Below are 9,811 nucleotides of genomic sequence, written 5' to 3' on the forward strand. Positions count from 1 at the left end.
AATGCAAGATAAAGTAAATAAAAATAAACAAAATACAAAAACTAATGATGAACCTCATAAAAATTTTCTCTTGTCTTTTTATTCTTTTTTTTTTGGCAAGGGACCTAGCATAATGATGACCATGTCCCAAGTTTTTTTTTTTTTTTGAGACAAGAGAAAATAATACAAATACAAAAAAAATAAAAATAAAAATAAAATAAAATAAAAAGGCCACGGTGTAAGTACTTTACCGCTCGATTCTTCACAACTTGTATGTCTCGATATCATAAACTTCTTGAAATCCCATCTTGATAATATTCGCTCTTGTACAATAGTCTTCAACTTGTAAAAATTCTGCTCCTTGTCTTGTTGCTATACTTAAATCTGAAATCTGCTCATTTCTGTACTGTTGCTTGTAAACCTAGAACGTCTTCAACTTTCCTTCGAACTTGTGATGCTCCTCTTGTTGATGATGATGGTGTTTCTATGGACCTGTTGGTGTAGAGAGAGATAAAGTGGATGGTGCTAATTGCGAACAAGATTACAAGTGGTATGTAAGTTAGCAATTCGATGTCACCATTCATGATTGATAAAATAGCACTCAAGAGATCAAAATAGTGCTTCTATTGGTGGGAGGTTGGGTAGCTCACCATTCTACCCGGAGTTTACGTACGGTGACACACACACTAAAAGCACATATTAAAATGAAGGTCGGTGCCTCTCATGATGTAACATGGGTAGTCTCCACTATAGGGGATCACAAATCTAATACCGAATTCAGTCTGCACCTCATTTGCCACTGGGATGGTTAACTCCAACTTTAACTCTCATACAAGTAAGAAACCCTATCATGTTCTCTGTCATCTCTAAGTTCAGTCACTCTTATGAGAATCTCGATGTAATCTTAGCGACATGTATACTATGTGACTCTAAACTAACCACAAGTTGGAGTTTTCTTATTCACTATTTTACATAAAAGTCGAAAAAAATTGAAATTTTTACAATGCAAATGCTTAACCACTCCCCCACACTTAAATTTTACATTGTCCTCAATGTAAATTGAGTCATCCAAAGTAAGTCAAGGTGGGAAATTCTAACATGATAATGACAAGAAATCAGAACAAATAAATGCAAAACAAGACAAGAAAAACTAAAAACAAAACAAGAAATAAATACAAGACAAGAAATACTCATCCTATGGGTTGCCTCCCATTAGCGCTTGGTTTAAAGTCGTCATCCCGACTATCTCCTTGCTTTCTATGCCTCCTCCATAGGGAGTGCATCCACAAAGTTATCTCCTTCCACCACTTCGGAAGTGAAATTCTCATAATATGGTTTCAACTGGTGCCCATTAACTTTAAGTTCCTCGCCTGTAGCTATGCTACGAATTTCCACTGCACCATGAGAAAACACATTAGTAACAATAAAAGGTCCAATCCAACGTGACCTCAATTTACCCGGAAATAAATGCAAGCGAGAATTAAACAAAAGCACTTTGTGCCCTGTAGATGGGGAAAAATGATTTGCTAGTTTTTAAGGAATTGAGGAAACGACCGTACGGAGGAGACTCCTCGAACCGAGAAAAGTGTTAAACTTCACACAGATGCACCGCTGCAAAGGGGGTGCTTTAGATTCGAGAGATCAATCTGTAGTACTCCGGCCTAAATCAAGACAATGACCGTTCCAGAGTAAATTCAGTCACAAGAGAGGATGGGTTGATCTGTAGGAGAGAAGATGGGAAATGTGTGGAATCAATGGTAATCAAAGATTGTAGGTGTGTGAATTCTGAATATGATAAGCTCTGAATGATTGAAATTGCTCAATTGAGAGTAGTTACTCAATTGATGAGTTGATGATCTCGTGTTGTCGATGAGACGTGAGATTGATGATACTGTTGATGCTGATCCTTCAATCATGATTCAGAGACTTATTTATATTGCTGGAATTTTAGACACCATGACCCCATGAAGTGTGACAGTTGATGGAATCAAGGAGTGGGGAAGTGGAGATCGTGTTTGAAACCAGTTGCTCAACGCGTGGAGACTTGGTCGATTTTCCACCCACTACCTCGTGAATTCCTTCAACTGATTGCACGACTTTCTCACATTCCATCGTATGTTTGAACACACGTGTCGTAGACCGCCAGACCAAAACCCTAAGTGATATCCCCTCAAAGTGACACGATTGACGTCTCGTGGTATGTTAGTCAATTGATGACTTCGTGGTTTGATGGGACGATGAGTCCACGTAGTTGCTGAGTTGAACATGATGTTCTGAAACTCATGAATTGAACATGTCATGAGACAGAGGTATAATTCTTACGATGAAGTGAGAAAGTATTCCTCATTCGATGGATCGTTGAATATTGATTTTTGAACCAGTATTCCTTGGTTTGAGAAAATATTTATCATCTGAGAAGTGTTGCTCATGTGATGAATTGTTGAATATTTGATCGTCTGAGCATGTGTTGCTCATCTGATGGATTATTGGCAGCGTACCAAAATTATTAATTAGAATACTGGTCGTTGAACCGAGCATAATTAATAAAATTAATGACCATGAGGTCGTCGTAAAATTATTAAGGTTGGAATCTGGAATGATGATCCTTGGATTCAGAAACCCTAATTTGATCAATTGATGATCAATTCATGGTTCGTCAGAAGTTTAACCATGGGACGAAGGAGGGAGCGACTACATGGGACCGTGGATCAAAAATGTAGTGTCCATATGCTCACGTAAGCAAATACAAAGAACTCCTGAAGAGTTAACGATTTGTTGGTGAAAGAATGATTAAATGATGGTTTAATCATTTATCCGAAAAAGCTCGTCTGAGCCTTAGGTGAGAAAACCTAATTAATTATGACGGATTGAGGGACCGACCATGGGGTCATGAAATCGGCCTTGGGTAGTCACGTGACCGCCTGATAATCACTTCATGAAAATCCAAAGTGTTTGGAAGAGTCTTGGACCTAATACGTGCAATTGTGCAAATTAGGTCAAAACCGTGAAACTTGATGGGACCGGCTTTTGTAAGCCAAAGAGCCAATCTTGGTCGGTCAAGATAGCGTGATCATGTCCCCAAGGCGTCCGCGTCTCAGTCCTGAGAATTTTGATATTTTCTGGCGTGCAATTGAGCATCCATTCGAGAAAATATGCCAAAATTAGGGTTTCGACGAAACTGAGGAAAACACCATGAGATGATGGAAAATAATTATAAAATAAGGAATAAGGAGGTGTGGGACCGCCGAGGCCAAGGCATGGTCGTCCGGCCATGACCACGGTCTCGTGGTGCCATTTTCCTTAATTTTATAATATTTTTGATGATTTTATGAAGAATTCATGAATTTTAAGAAATTTGATGAATTTAGGGAGTTTCCATGAATTGAAGGAGTTTTCATGAGTTCAAGGAAGCAAAAAATTTTAAAATAATAAAAACACGGGCGTGTGGGACCGTGAGGGCGTGGCCGGCCGGCTAGGTGCCCGGTCCCACGAGTTTTCATAATTTTATATATTTTTTAAGTATTTTACATGATTTGAGGAAATTTTTCCTAATTTGAGAGAAATACCATGAAATTAAAGAATTTGATGAATTCAAGGAAAAATAAAATAAAATAATAAAACAAGGGGGGTGTGGGACTGGCTAGGGCATGGCCGGCCGGCTAGTGGCCCGGTCCCACAAGTTTTCATAATTTTATTTATTATTTGATGATTTGTGCAAAATACCATGAAATCAAGGAGTTTTTTCATGAAATTAGAGAAATAATAATAATAATAATAAAATAATGAGGAACCGTGAGGTGTGGGCCGGCTGGGACCAAGGCATGGCCGGTTGGCCAACGGTCATGCTCCACACTTCTTTCCTTAATTTTATATTATTTTTTACGAATTTATGAAAATACCATGAAACCAAGGAGTTTCCTCGAGACGAAGGAGATTTGATAAAATGAGAGAATTTTCATCAAATCATGGAAAATAATAAAAATGCATTAAAAATATAAAACTGGCGTGGGATTGACCACAACACGGTCGGTCAGTCGTGTGTCTGCCCTCCCAGCACCCTGGTCAATATTTTTAATTATTTATTATTTTCTTCCCTATTTTGCATAGGTTCATCGTTTCGTTGTATTTTGAAATACTCGTTCGTGCGGTGACTGTTAGTGTATCGTCGTTGAATACACCTTCACCATTTGAATCGGGGCTTACTTAGAGGTAGCTCAGACGCCCGATTGTTGATTATTTATTACTAATTGTGGAATTCAGTGGAGAATAATTCACAAAACTGAGTAATAAGATGTTTATTATTAATTCATAAGATCAGCTGAGGATTCGACTACGAATTCAGAATAATAAAGTGAGCATTACCATTCCATGGGATCGTAGATTCGACCATAGAATCGGAGTAATTAAGATTTATCTATTACCACTTATGAGACCAGTTGTGGATTCGATCATGAAATCGGAGTAATGAGATAATATAGTTATTGCTATTCTATGAGATCAAGCCGTGGATTCGATCATAGAATCAGAACAACTGTTTATTTCCATTCTGTGGGACCAGTCGTGGATTCGAGCATGAAATAGGAGCAATTGTTATTGCCATTCCATGGGACCAGTCGTGGATTCGACCATGGAATAGGAGCAATAATAGATTATTCTGGGAATTCAGTAGTGAATGTCACGGCAGAATTAATCTTAATTAGGAATAATTAACTTTGTGACTCTATACTAGCAGAGCAAGCTGTCTAGGAGCATTAATTATCCGGATATGAGCTTGTCGGTAAGTCATATCCTTTATATAGTCAGGGTAAACTCGTTGTTTGTTCCTGAAGACGTTATCGCTCTATACTAGCATAGCAAGCTGTCTAGGAGCCGTCCATCTCGTGATACTATATAGATTTAATTACTGAAAGTGTTCAGTATTCATGAGATATGCCGTTGTCCAGTCGTGAGACTACATATCTATATGTACTCTGAGAGAAAGTACTCTCCGTTGAGAATTCGATGAGAGACCCGTGTCTCAATACTCACGTCTGATTGCTGGATCAGAGCTTCGTATAATTATAAGTTTACGATTTAAGCCCTTGTCGAAAATCCACCATCTACATTAAGTCCCGTGCTTACTGAGGAAAGCTGTGTTCCTCAGTCAGCATTAAATGGTGATTTTCCGGCCATAAATAATAATACCAGTAATTGAACTTAGTCGTAAGTTGAGACGTTACCGGATTTAGAGAGCATGAGCAAACCACGACTTGATGAAGGCTTCAATGTCATGATTGGAGCGTCGTTTGATGAGCATAAATCTGTGTTGAACCGCTAGGTTGGACGACGAGTCCGTGGTCGGTTAGGATTCGCGGGCCGGGCCCAATAAGGAAATCCTTGGAAAATTAGGTTTTGGAAATAAAATAAAAAAAATTGCATAAAAGGAATTAATCCTTTTTTTATTTTCTTTTTTTTTTTTAATTTTTCCACGTCCATCTCTCCATCACCTCTCCTCCTTCACGCCAGCAGGAGAAGCTTGAAGTTACGCCGCCACCTGATCGTCGCCTCCGTCGCCGCCAGTCGCCGTTGCCGCCGGCCAACTTCCGGCCGACCAGGTGCGTGCGTTTTTTTTTTATGTTTGCTGATGTTGTGACCTTCATGAGTTGTTCATGTTCATGATGAAACCATATACATGTGTGTATATATTGGTGTGAGTTTTATGAAAAACCCTCGTTTTTGAAACGTATGTTCGTTCGATCGTTAGTTTTGAAAACTAACTATAATCCCTGATTTAGGAGAGATTTTTTTTTAATATATGAACTTAGGTCCAGTTATAAAACTTAGTGTATGAGCTTTCATGTGTACCACGGTTTTATCATAAAAAGAGTAAATTTTCACGAAATCGAAATAATCCTTCGTTTTAAAGACAAATAACGACGATACGAAGGAAAAATAGTTTTTTTTTATATGTAGCCGTGACATATATTGTGTAAAATATGATGGTATATTTTATTTGCATGAATTTGTTTTCATTAGATAAAATCCTTGAGAATTTATGTATGCGAGTTGCATTAATTGCTGTTTTTTTTTTCGAAAAATCAAAATGTGGGTTTTGAGGATTCTTCGAAGATAGACAATATATTTATGATAGAATATTGTATTGTTATGAAATTCATAGGTCAGTTGTGTGAATATTCACATTATGAAAATTGTGTCCGTGATTTCATGAAAAATCAGTTTCGGAAATTAATAAAGTCTCGTTCATTATCGCAGATTTTAGGAAACAAACTAACTTTATCGTGTTAACTCTTACGGCATAACTACTACCATTAGTAGAATTGTAAAGAGGTAAGAGTTCAGAGTTACCTTTTTTGCTGATATTGGTTTGTTTACATAGTAGTAATCTTTGATCTTCCGGTTCCAGAAAATGTCGACCAAGAACAACAACAATTACGATTACTGGTATTCCTATTCTTCCTCTGGCTCTTCTGATGAGGATTCTGACGCTCCTGTAGCGAAATCAAAGGCTAGGGTTTCCCATGAAGGGGCGAAGCCTAATGTTCCCTTGGGTGAGCGAAGAGTCTCTTTTGCTGAACTCAAGAAAAGAGGAGCTGAAGACAAAAAGGAGGATGCCCGTCAACGTGAGAAAGATCGCACCCGGCGTAAGAGACAGAGGGTTGAGGAGAAGCGTCGATTCTTGGATGGAGTTCCTTCTGATTCTGATGCTGATGCTTCTGAAGAAGAGATCACATGGGAACCATCCGAGCGTTACATTAAGCCTGATCGATATGAAAGAGAGCATCAGAGGATGATGAAGAAAATTGAAGCTGAAGCTGCAGCAGAAGATGACTCGGATTCAGATGATGATGATATTATCTTTCGTCCACCGGACTTCACCAATGATTCTGACAGTGACTCTGAAGAAGATGATTCTGAGAAGGATAGTGACGATGAATCTGACAATTCGGATGAGTCCGACGAGTAGTTTTACTTCCATCTTCTTTAAACGTTAGAGCATTCCCTTTTAGTCTTTATAGTGGATATATTTCTTTTGACTGTTTAAATGACTTTACTTCAATTAGACTTTTCTTCTGAATGATGAACATTTTGTTAACGTCGATTTCTTCTAATCCATGACATGGACCAATGTCCATACATCCAAATTCATCATGACTTGTCGATTTTCATGAGAAGTAACATAACACACGGCTGAGAATTCATGACGTGTACAAGGCCGCATGGCCTATCCTTTGACCCGTGATGGTCAGTCCCTAGTGCGTTATTTTCCTCCGCGTCTTCAGTATTGATATTTGAAGCCTAGGGTTTTAGTGAAACTCGTAACTGAATTGACTATTCGCGAGTGATGACTATCGCCTGATATATATATCTTCAAGACTCCAAATCTATGATCTACGCAAATATTTCTTCCATTCCTGAGTCAGTTTTATCGTGCAGAGAAGTTTTGATCCTACCTCCTTGCCGTCATGTCGAGCAACATCATTTCTTCTCAAGATGATCTTCAGTCGAAGCGTGAAATAGCAACGTCTATCTCAGTAAGTTGTACACTTCTTCTTCTTCTCCTTTCTTATCTCTGTTCGATCGAGATTGTTGATCACAAGAGAATGATTTGTCGTAGGACTGTAAGAAGAATGCTACTCCTCATAATGCAAGGCCTAAGCGGACTATTAGAGCTCCTGCCCGATATGGATCGGCTCGTGCTGAAGCTGGATATTCTTTAAGTAAACCTATAACTATTGAGATTGTACTGAGTCCCGGGATTAACACTCCTTCGGTTCATCATAGGCGGATGTCAGTGTCGTCGTCGATGCTAGACGAAGAAAGAGTGGAAAGTCCATGACCGTGGTTGAGGTTTAGGAAAGCAGCAACCAGGCATGTGAAGATTTTGCAGGATCCGTGGAGACTGGAGACAGTGTCCATGTTCGTGAATACCCAACCGCTGGACTCTTATTCGAAGATCCATTGATTAATACCCTCCCAGACAATGAAGTGTTCGGTGGATTCGTGATTCCCAAATGTCGTGCGCCTCTGTACACCAAGATTTGGAAGAGGTATGGTCACATTGCTACCACATAAGTGTGGAAAGGTTTTCTTCCAACTCTTTTAACCATGGTAGCGGGGGTATTGCCGATCATCGAGGAAATGAACCAGATGCATTTGCGAGACGTCAAAAACCATGAACTGCACAAATGGGATGAAATGATCTCGAATTGTGAGATTTTGCGATTCAATGTAAGCTGGCTCCGTCGTCGTATTGAGATAATCAAGGTTCATAAGGCGGTAGAGGCTGCCGATGCAATTTCCATGAATGCTGCTTTACTGGATAAGGAGAGGATACTGGCTCTGGAGTCAGCAAGGGTTGAGAAAGCGGTCGAAGACTTGAAGGCAAAGACCAAGATTTTTCAGAAGAAGCTTGACGAGGCTTCTTACAGGGATTATCCGTTGCTGGATGGTTTGCTCTGAGTGAGCATTTGTGGTTGTTGGTTTTTGAATAAATCTGAATTTCTAGTTAGGTGAAACAGTTGATCATGATATGAACGAATTTTGCTCATTTATGAAATGTTTAATGAACGAAGGAGCATTCGCATGCTCTTTGGAGGAATGAAATTACATTTTTGAAAATGCTTGAAATGATGAAGAGGTAGTTTGTTTCGTGGATCAGGCATAATAAGCTTTGATCCATTTGCCATTGATGATGTTTCCTTCCTTTCCTCCATTGATTGCTAAAATTTTGTAGTATCCGCTAGACACTGCTTTGATAACAACATATGGCCCTTCCCATTTAGGAGAGAACTTAGGAGCAGACATGTCTTGTTGAATGTACTTTGCCGTCTTTAATACCAAATCTCCTACTTGAAATGTTTGAGGTCTTACCATTTTGTTGTAGGCTCTGGAGATCCTCTGTTTGTGAGTGATGTGTTTTTCAATTGAGTTGTAGTAAAAAGGTTCGTTGAGACTTGTGAAAGCAAAAGAATTTAGACTTAAAAATTAAAGAAAACTTAACTCAAAATTTGATTTCAAGATATGAGAAAATAACCAAGACACTGATTCCACTATTACACATGAATGAATGATGGTAAATAACCCAAAACTCTAATTATCTTTTAAGTCCCTTATTTTCTTAACTCACAAATAATCAGGCAAATTCTCAAAAATTAATTGTATCCCATAAGCATAGATTATCTAATCAAAGCATAACCTATCTAATTGAATCACAACTAATGAAGAAAATTATGCAAACAATTAAAAACTCCGCAAAAGCAGTGATTGAGTGAATTATAATTAAATATTAGAGAAAATATAATAGTTACCAAATTATTCATGCGTAAATAGCTTCCTCATTGCCTTGGTTGTGAGAGAATTAACACATCATCATGTTTGAAACACGCTCGAAATTCATTATTATTGCTAAAAAATGGTTTACAAATGATGAAAAGGGAGAAATATAATGAAAACCGGGTTTGTAACAGTTATATGTGTTACAAAACAGAACAACCCACAATATGTGTCACTGATACTGTAGCAAATAAGTCTGCCTCTGATGTACGACCCTCGTCTGTGAGTCTTTATCACTGTAGAAAAACGACTGTCCTGGTAAGTCTGTTCTTCGTGTTCTTCAGCTTTGCAGCAGCAGAAATGGAGTTTATGCAATTTGATCTTCTCGACTCTCTGGTGTTCTAAATCCTCCCAATTCTCTCCGTAACCCTTCATTGATACCCTAATAGGCTATTTATACTCAACAGGGACAAGAATCTTCGCTCATTACTCCGTAAAATCCTTCCAATATTCGGCAGTAAAAGAAAATATTTTGGAGATATTTTCTTTCCTTTCTTTC

This window comes from Papaver somniferum, chromosome 9 (assembly GCF_003573695.1).
Source record: "Papaver somniferum cultivar HN1 chromosome 9, ASM357369v1, whole genome shotgun sequence".
NCBI lineage: Eukaryota > Viridiplantae > Streptophyta > Magnoliopsida > Ranunculales > Papaveraceae > Papaver > Papaver somniferum.